Consider the following 10,664-nt stretch of genomic DNA (forward strand, 5'->3'; position numbering starts at 1 on the left):
AGTGAAAGATGCGATGAAAAAATGAACAGTCTCTAGTTCTCAAAAATAAGTGTTAACCAATCTTTTAGATCTTGATTGCATTACGCTTTTATGCGACTGGATCATATCAAACTGGCATTGGTCAAGAGCTTCTTCTCGCAGTTAGCCAAGCAACTGTCAGTAGAGTTGTTCGAGATGTGAGCAATGCCATTGTGGATGAACTTTTGGAAGAGTGGGTCAAATTCTCTTGCACGGTGGAGGACCAAATGAGAATTAAATCAAAGTTAGTAAGAAATAAATGGAATGTAGAAACTTAATAGCTGCAATAATTATGAGTAATAAGAGTTAACTTTCTGAAACTCAGATTTCTGAAAGAGAAAAATTTTCCGGGTGTCATCGGTGCATTAGATGGCACTCATGTAGCAATTGTTACCCCTACAAGTAAAGATGAGCCCCTTGACCCGGTACATTTTTTCAACAGGAAGGGATATTACTCTCTCAACGTCCAGCTTGTGAGTGGTTGATAGGTTTAATAATAGGTTTATATTAGAAGTGGATGAGGAAAACCCTTCTACTGAAGTATATAGCTTCCCATAGTTGTGTACTAAAACTGGCTTTCGAAAAAGCACCAAAGAACTGTAATGGCAAAAATCTCTCTCTGTACCTAAAACATAGATCATGTTCCCTAGTCTCTAAAGTGCTTTTACTAGGAGGTTGATTGATAAGAGGTCCAGGTGCAATGTGACTGAGATGCACAAATATTGCGTTTATTACCTTCCATTCCGTAGGAGGGATTTTATCATCTACCTCAGACTATTTACAATATGAAGTTAATTTTTTAAAATTTTAGATTTGTAAATTGGATCTTACTATTTTAACGTCAATGGAAAATACCCTGGATTGTCTCACGATTCTTTCATTTGGAAGTCCTCCCAGGCTCATGAATTTTTAGAAGCCAAACATCAAGAGGAAGGATTCCAAAACTCTTGGCTTCTTGGTATTAAAATGTATTTATAATTTGATATAAAACAATTTGCATAAAGCTGAAAAGCGGATTTTCCTGTCAAGAGCAAATTCTTACTTTTTAGAGAATGCATAACACTGATTTTCAGGTGATGCTGGGTATCCTCTCCAGCCATGGCTAATGGTCCCCATCTCACAACCAGCCAACGATGCGAAAGTAAGATTCAACGACACTCACAAAGAAGCTCGCAAATGTGTTGAGAGGTGCAACGGAGTTTTAAAGGAGAGGTTCCGGTGTTTGTTGAAAGACCGTGTTTTACATTATTCTTCTAAAAGAGCTGGAAAAATTATCTATGCCTGTTGCGTCCTCCACATCATGTGTATTAAAATAACATCCCCTAGGAGTATGCGGAAGGAAGGCTGCAGTTAGAAATAGTTGACCTGGTGAATAGTGGTAATGATGACGCTATTGCACAACAACCTGGAGCTCGTGACAATTGGTTTAATGCTGGGCTTTAAGTTCGCAGACGCCTTTTTCGGCATTTCCGCTAAGTTCCAATTACGAGGAAAAAAAGGCCCTTTTAAGGGCCATTTGACAGGTTGGTGAGGTCAACGCAATGGATTTTATAGCAGAAACATGGTCAAACATATACCCTCTTTGCTAATATAATTTACTGCAACCATCCATTGAGGTGACCTCAGATTAATTGTCAAATGACACCAGAAGTTCGTTGTTTCGCGTTAGTAAGCGAAAAGTGAACATGTGCGGCGTACCATACCTTCCCGTGGTGGTGTCGAAAACTAAGTAGCAACGGAAAAAAATCGGTCAAAATTAACATAGAAATTATTAATGAGCAACTTTGGCTAAATGGTACACGCTTTTAGAAGTATAATAGCTATAAACGAAGTATTTAAAAAAGTGCGAATTTCTCTATTCAGAATCTGATATTAAAGTGTCATCTGGAAAGTTCTTTTTCAAGACGGCAACAGCGTTCTCAAACAAAAACTTGAATACGCGATTTCGCTCTTCTTCTACCTTATTTCTTGCCTCTGCACCCTCAACTAGAAGATTTTGGCACGCAGCATTTTCCTCCATAGCCAACATTTGCCTTGTTTGCATTTCGAGCATGTTCTGAAAAAACTGCTCTGTGCTCAGCGCGTTATCAGCCAAAACTCTATCATATGCCCCTCTTCTTTTCGCTCTAGTTCAACCTATTAGAAATTCTTCATATAAATTTAAAATTTTCCCGAAAATAATTTTCTAGTGTTTCGCATCCTACTAATCTCATCTCTGGCAGATCTGCGCCTTGAATGACCACCTTCCTTAGGGTTGTGAGCTCGAGAACGATTTGGGCCTAAGTGGTCATATTGCTCGTTACTTCGCGTTGGAAATGGCGATTCTGAAATTTCGTTAAATTATTCACGTTTCCTAACAACATGGCCAATCTAGGCCTAAACTATACGTTTCATTCCATTACCTGGATCAACTATGGCGCGTGGAGTCAGCGACCGCGCTGGTCTATACGCGTTTGTCGCTTGTGACAGACTACTAGGCGGTGTAATATTTCGAGATTGGGTAACAGGTGAAGGGGAATCTCTTTGAAATCGTCCAAAATTAAAAGATCCGGAATTTTCACGTATAAATGAGTAGTAGAGACCACCCAGATATGCAAAGATCCAAGATGGCCGCCACCCCAAGATGGACGCCAGACCCTCATTCACCAAACTTCCTGCTTACCTGCCTTCCACCATGCTATGACTATTTAGGGGGGTTTAACCCACTTTTAAGATCCCCCAGACTACCACGAGCTGTGTTATTATCAACGCCCATGACGTCATCTTAACTCAAACCAAAACTAAAACTATATTCAACACTGACGTCATCGCCTAGCCTGCTAGTAATGGGTGTCACCCTTTAATAAACCCAGACCAGTCCGAACCAGCTTTTCTTTCTGTAGGCTTCAGGTTAATAAAAAAACACCCAGATTGTAATACATCAGATATTTATTTTTTATGAGATGTATAGATATGCGTAATAAATAAATACAAAATATACATTACAAAATAATCAACGACAAGCAGGGATAAACAAACATGTTTCAAAGAGTTCATTGTTCACCTCGACCCCGAATCGTTATTTGACTCGGAAGGGTGCTCAGTGGAGGAACGTCTGGGTTTAGTTTCTAATTGTTTCCGACTTCGCCGCTCAATTTCGTAAAGAGTTAACAAAACATTGACTATTAACCCATAAACAAATAAGAAAATGAGGGAGGCACAGCATATTGGGCCGGTTACGATAGTAAATGATATCTAAATAGCTATTACATGATATATGTAACATACTAGCGAGAAAAGTGACATTTTTAAATGGTTCCTACTTGTCTTATTAGGCGGAACTTAAGTAAAGAGATAATTTCATCGGATAGGTCTCTCCGTCAAATGTAGAAGTTAGAACACATTCAGTTAAATTATACTATAATTTATCGCTTTGACATAGGGCTTTAATTCTATTGTTTTGATGGCTGTGGTTGACGCAAAATGTCGCTTCCTGACTGTGAATATTGGTGCATGTGGCTCCAGTTCCGACGGAGGAATCTTCAAGTCATCTGCCTTTGGCAAAGCTGTGGAGAATGGCAATGTTGACTATGGATTCCTTGTTAACGGGCACATAGACCAAAGTTGGCCACGTGTTGGTCGGTGATGAAGCGTTTCAGTTACTTCCCAATTTCAGGAGGCCCTATTCCGCAAAACAAGTGAATTCTAAGCGACGAGTATTCAATTATAGACTTAGTCGAGCCAGGTTGTTTTAAACTACAAAACAAACGTTTTGCAGACGGTGTAGCGAAAATGCTTTTGGCATTTTACCCTCGAGATGAAGAGTTTTTCGGTTTCCATTACAACTCAAACCTGAAAATGTTGACCAAATAAACATGGCTGCATGTGTTCTTCGCAACTACCTCATGAAAGAAGACGAAAATAGGCCAGTCAAAACCTGCTGCCCTAACCTTTTTGCCGACCACAAAGATTCCCTCGGTAATGTTATTATTGGAGAGTGGGAAGAACGATTATTAAACGATTCTGCTAGGGCTTTGTTAAAACAACGTGCTACAGCTGCTCCAAACTCTTGTCAGTTAGCACGAGATATGAGGAATGGGTTTTGCAACTATTTTTAATCCAAATTGGCAATGGGAATTATTTAGGCTACCACGACCCATCACGTTACGAAAACAGTAATAAGACAAACAATTGGTGTATTTAGTGTAAATAATGTACATATATGCATATTTTAAATTTTTTTGTCTTAAACAAATATACGAAAGAATAAATAAAGTTTAACCAGAATTTAATTCTGAATTAATTCGTTCATTTACGTATTGAATAATGTGCAGTTCGCATTTTCTTCGTTTTTCTGGACGAAGTTGCTCCATTAAGCTTGAAGCGTACTCCGTAAATTTTTCAGATGGTGTTTTAGTTAACGAAATACAAACAACTTAAAAATAACAATTAGGTACCTATTAATCATACACATCTCTTTCAATAAATAATCTTGATTTAATGAAATATTGGTATATTTACGTTTCCTTACTTTCTTGTAGGAATTTAGGGGGGTGTTTGTTTTGGGTATGCTATCGATTGGGCGTGTTATCAAAACTGCATTGTCCAAAATGGCATTTTCATAAACGCGTTTGCCATTATAGCCATTTCTCGTTTTAGCGCATTTTGATTACAGCGTTTATATCTTGAGCGTTGTTTCGTATTGTTGAAGGTATAAGTATAAGAGCTCGGCATTATCTATCCATTATCCACGTTATTTTATCATTATCCATTATCCATAATCCAGAATTATCAACAGAAGTTGTATGTTAAAAATTAGTATTGATTACAGCTTTAAGTTTGAATTTTAATGGTTGTCCAACAAACAGTTTCGTCGTCTAGTGTGTTAATGCGTTTTAATGTTTGGTTGGGATGGGTTATTTGAACTCCAATAGTATTCGGTTGGGTTGGGTGACTTGAGCCCAAATTTATAATGCCATGTTTAATTGTTTAAATCGCAATAGTATTAGGTCAGGTTAGGTTAAGTTAGTTTAGGTTAGGTTTGAATAGGTTAGGTTAGTAATATTATATAAATAACTTTAAAAGGTTACGCCTTTTCCAAAATATTGTTGTTTATCTTCCTTGACTTCCAAAAATAATATGCCTTTTCCAAAAACTGTATTTTATATTTACTTCCGATATAACATTACTCCTTTTTGCATAATATTGTTCTTTATTCTATATACTCCGTGATTGAAATCGCGCCCCGGATGGGTTTGCTAAGTTTCATTAATGATTTTGATGATATTTTATATATTTCAATCTATAAAAATGGTTTTCTGAATATTTTAGTCTCCCTTTAACTTTATGGCCACAATTAGAATAGAATAGGTTTGAAGTTTCGGCAAGGAGGCTTCCCACTACGGGGGCTCTGTTGACAAAGCCAATATTTTCAAATCTTTAACAGTACTAATACTGTTTCTACGCAAGGATAAGGTCAGAAACCATATTCTAGGAAAACCCTCATCCTACTTTTTATTTTCTTTTTTCGTATCCTTTGAAAACAAAAATCTCTAAAAGTGTATGACGTAAATCATAAATTCAGGAGATCTATAAATTGGCACATCCTACTTGATGACGTTATCTCCTTTAAAAAGATAGTTAATAATTAACACTTAACATTTAATTGCACTTTATATACGTTCTTTACATATACGTTCTTTACATTAGAACAAGAGAAAAAGTCACTGGTAAATAACTCTTCACTATCAGTTAAAAATCCTTAAAAGATGGACAAAATTGTTGGGAAAATATGTATTCGGACTTCTGAATTTTAAGGATGTAAAATGAAAAAGCCTTATGGATTGTAATTAGAAAGTTTCTTCAAATAAAACTTATGATGAAAAGGTCAAATTTTTGACTCATTATTTCGTTGAACCTAACATAACGACGTAGAAGGAATAATCTACGACAATTTTTGGGGCCGAAACCCGGGACTGTAGCTTCTAGATATTTAGATTAAATTTTTAGGATTGTCAGAATTCATCATGAGCACCGACGGAGAAACAAGATTGTCGGGTAGACGAGATATAAGGAGAAGACAGGCCAAGGACATAGCCTCCGCTATTTATAATGAACAACAGGAAGCTCACTTCGACATAGAACGATTGGATGTTAAATTGCATATCTTATTGAAAATCGAAGAGTCGATGGAAAAATCAGAAAAAACTATAGAAGAATATATACCGGTAGCTAATCTTGATCACGACTAAGGAATGAATCTCGCTATATCCTAGGTAATCAACACAGCAAAAGCCCTCGCCAAAAGGGCGATAAGAATATCAGTGGCGGCTGCGAACGATTATGCAGCCAGGTAAAGAGAACCCAGAACGTCAGCAAAACTTCCGAAATAAACCTTGGAACGTTCACTGGAGACGATTAGCAACGGAAGGGATTTTGGAGCAGATTCGTACTGTTCCTGAAAGGTCAAACTATAAAAACTTGAAATAGGCCTATTATCTTTCAAGGTAATTTGTTTGGGAGCGGCTCAGCCGAATCGAGCAGATTAGATTCCGTCGAACTAGCCGTGTTCTGCGGCTTTAGTTCGAGGGGAAGGGGGTAGGAAATGTTTTTGGAACTCGACCAATTTTTTTGGCAGTAGTGTAGGCACGTGGAAAGCGGCATAAAATCCTCAAATTTGTTCACTAGTGCCAGGATCTACTATCAATGCTAGAGCTCTTCACTTCTAGTTTCATCTCACTTCTGTCATTACGAAAGACCTTTCACATGCTATTTATTATGAAGTCAGTGAAAGATTTGGCTGCATGCTGTAATTTGAGTCGGTAAACAGTATTTTTGAAAAAAGTTTGCTTAAATTGATTTTATAACGGCATTTAAGCGACGGCCAACAGTCGGTAGCCCTAAAACACTAGTCGGCCAATAAAACCTTTTGCTTGCATATATGGATTATGGAATCGGTTAACTAATACAATTCCCATCGGTCAGCATGACAGTTAAGAGAAGGCCAAAGGCCTGTTTTCACTCAACGAAAAGTAGTCGGCCGACTGTTTGGCGGGTAGGACATTTCGACGTCGCACTGGCTAGCCACAAAACTAAATTTGTACCAGCAGGAGCTGATGACAAAGGAGTCTCGGACGCTAGCTTCCATAATGTAATGACAATGGGATCCGCGAACGTCACGGTTATTGACAAAATCATTACGCCAGTGCCACGTAAGAAATTTGAGCTTTATTTTCCAACCAATAGCGTGGCTGAAAAGTCTCGAAAGGACATCTGGGAAATCGGCTCTGGAGCCTCTCTTTATATAAGCCTAGACTTAACGAGTCCAACGGTGTTTTAGTCTTTCTTGGGACTAAAATTGATAATGAAAAGCCCAGCGAGTAACGTATGTACATTATTGAAGAACTAAAATGTTTTTCAGTGGCAAATGTTTCTAAATTTCTTCATGAATTAATTGATAGCTACAAGAGGTTGGTAAAAGAAATCACTCACGATCTTTTAAAACCCATTAAAGATAGTCAATGATTTCGTTTTCCAACCTCTTGTAGCAAGCAGTCTATTAATTCAAAAGAAATACAGAAAATTTTGGCCCTAAAACCAACAAGATGGCCCCGGCCAGATTACGCTTTCGCTGCGCCCTCTAGCGGCTAAAACTGATACGACCCCGGAAATTTTATTTTGCGTTATTATTTTCTTATTTATTAAATACCCTTTCGATTATGAATGAAATTAATTTAGTGTGATTTTGTTTTCACATAAACATTAATGATAACTTTGTTTTTAAAACAAATGTTTTAAGAAAACTAATTAAGTACAGTTATTTGTTTTTATATTCGCATTATATTATATTGCCGTTTGAAAAACATATTGATAATTTTGACCAAACACTTTCCAAGATTATTTTCAGTTCCATTTTTGGATAAACAAAAAGATAATTATAAGTATACGCTGTAAAATATTTCTATTCTCGTTTAATTACTCAAATAACCCATGATAACAAATTTTACCAAGCACTTTTTAAGGTTATTTTCAGTTGCAATTTTTGACTAAAACGAAAAAAATAATTGGTTTACCTCTTAATTTTAACTTATAATAAGAGTAATCAATTACTAATCATCACTAATCTTAATTGTTTCTTAAATAACTAAAATACTGTGGAGGTTGCAAAGCCACCTAGGTATGGTTCTAGGTACTATTTATAAATTTCAATGCGATTCCGCACGCGAATAAAAAGGGGAAAAGGCACCCAGCCCGCAAGGGTCAGACAAATGCTTTTGCAACTCGAAGCGCAAAAGCAAAAACAAAAAATTTGAAGCTTAAATTATCATTTTTGTTCCACAAAAAATATTTGTCTTGGACATTTTAAGAAACTAACAATGAGATCGATCTCCGTTAGCATTAGCAAGAAAACCCGAGGTGTTGTCAATTTTATATAGAAACAATTTTTATCGGCCAAACCATGATTTTGTGGCGTCCCCCAGCGGATAGAACTGGTATGACTCCGGCTTATTTATTTTTTTTGCGTATTTATTTTGTTGTTTATCAAATAGTCTTCCGATTATGAATAAAATCTATCTAGTATTAGATTGATTTTCAGTTTAATAAAATAAGTAACAAATTTCTGTCCTATGAACTGGAACAATTAACTTTAAGCTTTTTATTGCAAACCTAACAAAAGTAGGCTGCTAATATACATAACTGGGAACTAAAATTATTCAATGAATGTACGTTTAAACCTCGGTTTAAACCAATATACAGCCATCGCATAGAGTTAGACCCCAGTCATGTTGTATTGAAACTTGATGCTATAGAAAATATAACCTAATGTGTAAAAATCATATATCAGCAGGTTTCGTTATCAAAATTGTTAGATTATTTTCTTACTAATTGAAATTAATTAAAATTTAGTAGTTGTACAGTTTTGAAATGCTTCCCTCGTTGGGGGGCCTGGATTCTCTAATTTATAAAAAAAAATGTATTTGCGGTGTTTGCTCTATTACAAGTATAATACACCCTATACCCTATCGTACGTACGTAGATGACGCAACGGCGTAATTATTATATAACCAATGCTTATTTTTATTGAGGTAAGATTATTTATAAAAAGAATATTGAACTTTTTTCTTAAGATTAGTGATGAATGTCAATTTATTACTCTTATTAGTTATTAAAATTAAGAGTTAATTAAATAAAATATCATTAACATTTATAGGCAAATTTAAACTTGAAATAATAATTTTTCTTTGTCCGAACTTGTTACTGAAATGTGAAAAGAACCTTAGAAAGTGCTTGTGCTTGGTAAAATTTATTATTAGGATTATTTGAGTAATTAAACTTTAATAGAAATATTTTATTGCGAATGCCAATACTTAAAATTAAACATCATATTATCATTTTTGTTTGTCCAAAACTGTAACGTGCTTAAAGAGAAAAAGAAAGTTTTCAGGCTTTAGCTTATCTAATCCCAACACCCAAATTCCCAAATTAAATGTGCAGGTATAGTTAACCCCAAAAATGTGTCTATCTGGAAGCACTTGCAAGTTAATTTAAGTAACTTAAAATATAAACACTTACATAGATGGTAATATCATAAACTTGCTTAGTTACAGAAGTTACCCTGATACACTCTCTAGAGACTACGGTATAAACTTCGTTTGGTTTACAAATCAAATATCTCTTACGTTAAAAATGTGTTTAGTTATTATTAGATTTTAGACTTTTCGACGAGTAGAATCCCTAAAATAATTTTGTAAAACTTCTAATGCTAAAAACGCGACATATTTTACTGCATATCTACCATTCGCGAATTTCCCGCCAAGAGTTTACAATTCAGAGGCGCTGCGTATACGCGCGCTACCATGGAAACGGCCCACCCTCAACTTAACGAGAGGCGAGAGTAACGCGCCCGCCGCTCTAGTAACGAGAGTCACGTGGTCCCCCTCCTCTCTCTTTCTCTTTCTCTCTGGCAAAAAAAATAGCTAGCCCGTCGAGGGAAGAGTGAGATACTATTGGTGAAAATCGCAGATGGGTACTAAGCCTCAATAGCTCAGTCTGTAAGGCGTTGTACTCTGGTGCCTGTGTGGATATAGACATGGCGGGTTCAAATCCCGGTCGTGCCAAAAAATTAATTCTTCAATAGTGAAATATTTACGGGACTTCGTATAGATGTCGCTGAAGTTCGTATTTCTAGCGGGAAGTTTGAAATGAAAGTAACTTTATTTATGATGGATTCTCCCAGGTCACATGAAAAATTGGGGGCAGAAAGGAGGGGGGGAGAAGGCGCCCAGCCGTAGGGGGTAATTGCAATGCTTCCGCAGTCTATAGACAGCGAAAGCAAAAACGGATTTATGTTGAACGTAGCAAATTCCCTACCCATCCTCGACTACTTTTTATGTTTTGATGGGAGTGGCTTATAATTTCAAAACTCGCGCTCGCCCTCTATCGGCCTTATACTTTTACTCTTATATTTTGGGCTTTAAATATAGATACTGCATAAGGCAAGTAAATAATAAACTTTTAAATGTACTTAAATAATAATTTAATACAAAGAAAGAAAAACCAGATACTTAAAAAAATAAAATATTTAAAGATACATCAATTATATTTATTCTTAACTTTAAAACTTAATTCCACTAAATCGGGAGTTATATCGCATTTTTGACCACTTT

The sequence above is a fragment of the Phalangium opilio genome, unplaced genomic scaffold (genome assembly GCF_054372755.1).
Source record: "Phalangium opilio isolate 3A_F unplaced genomic scaffold, DU_Popi_V2 ptg000088l_1, whole genome shotgun sequence".
NCBI classification, from domain to species: Eukaryota; Metazoa; Arthropoda; class Arachnida; order Opiliones; family Phalangiidae; genus Phalangium; species Phalangium opilio.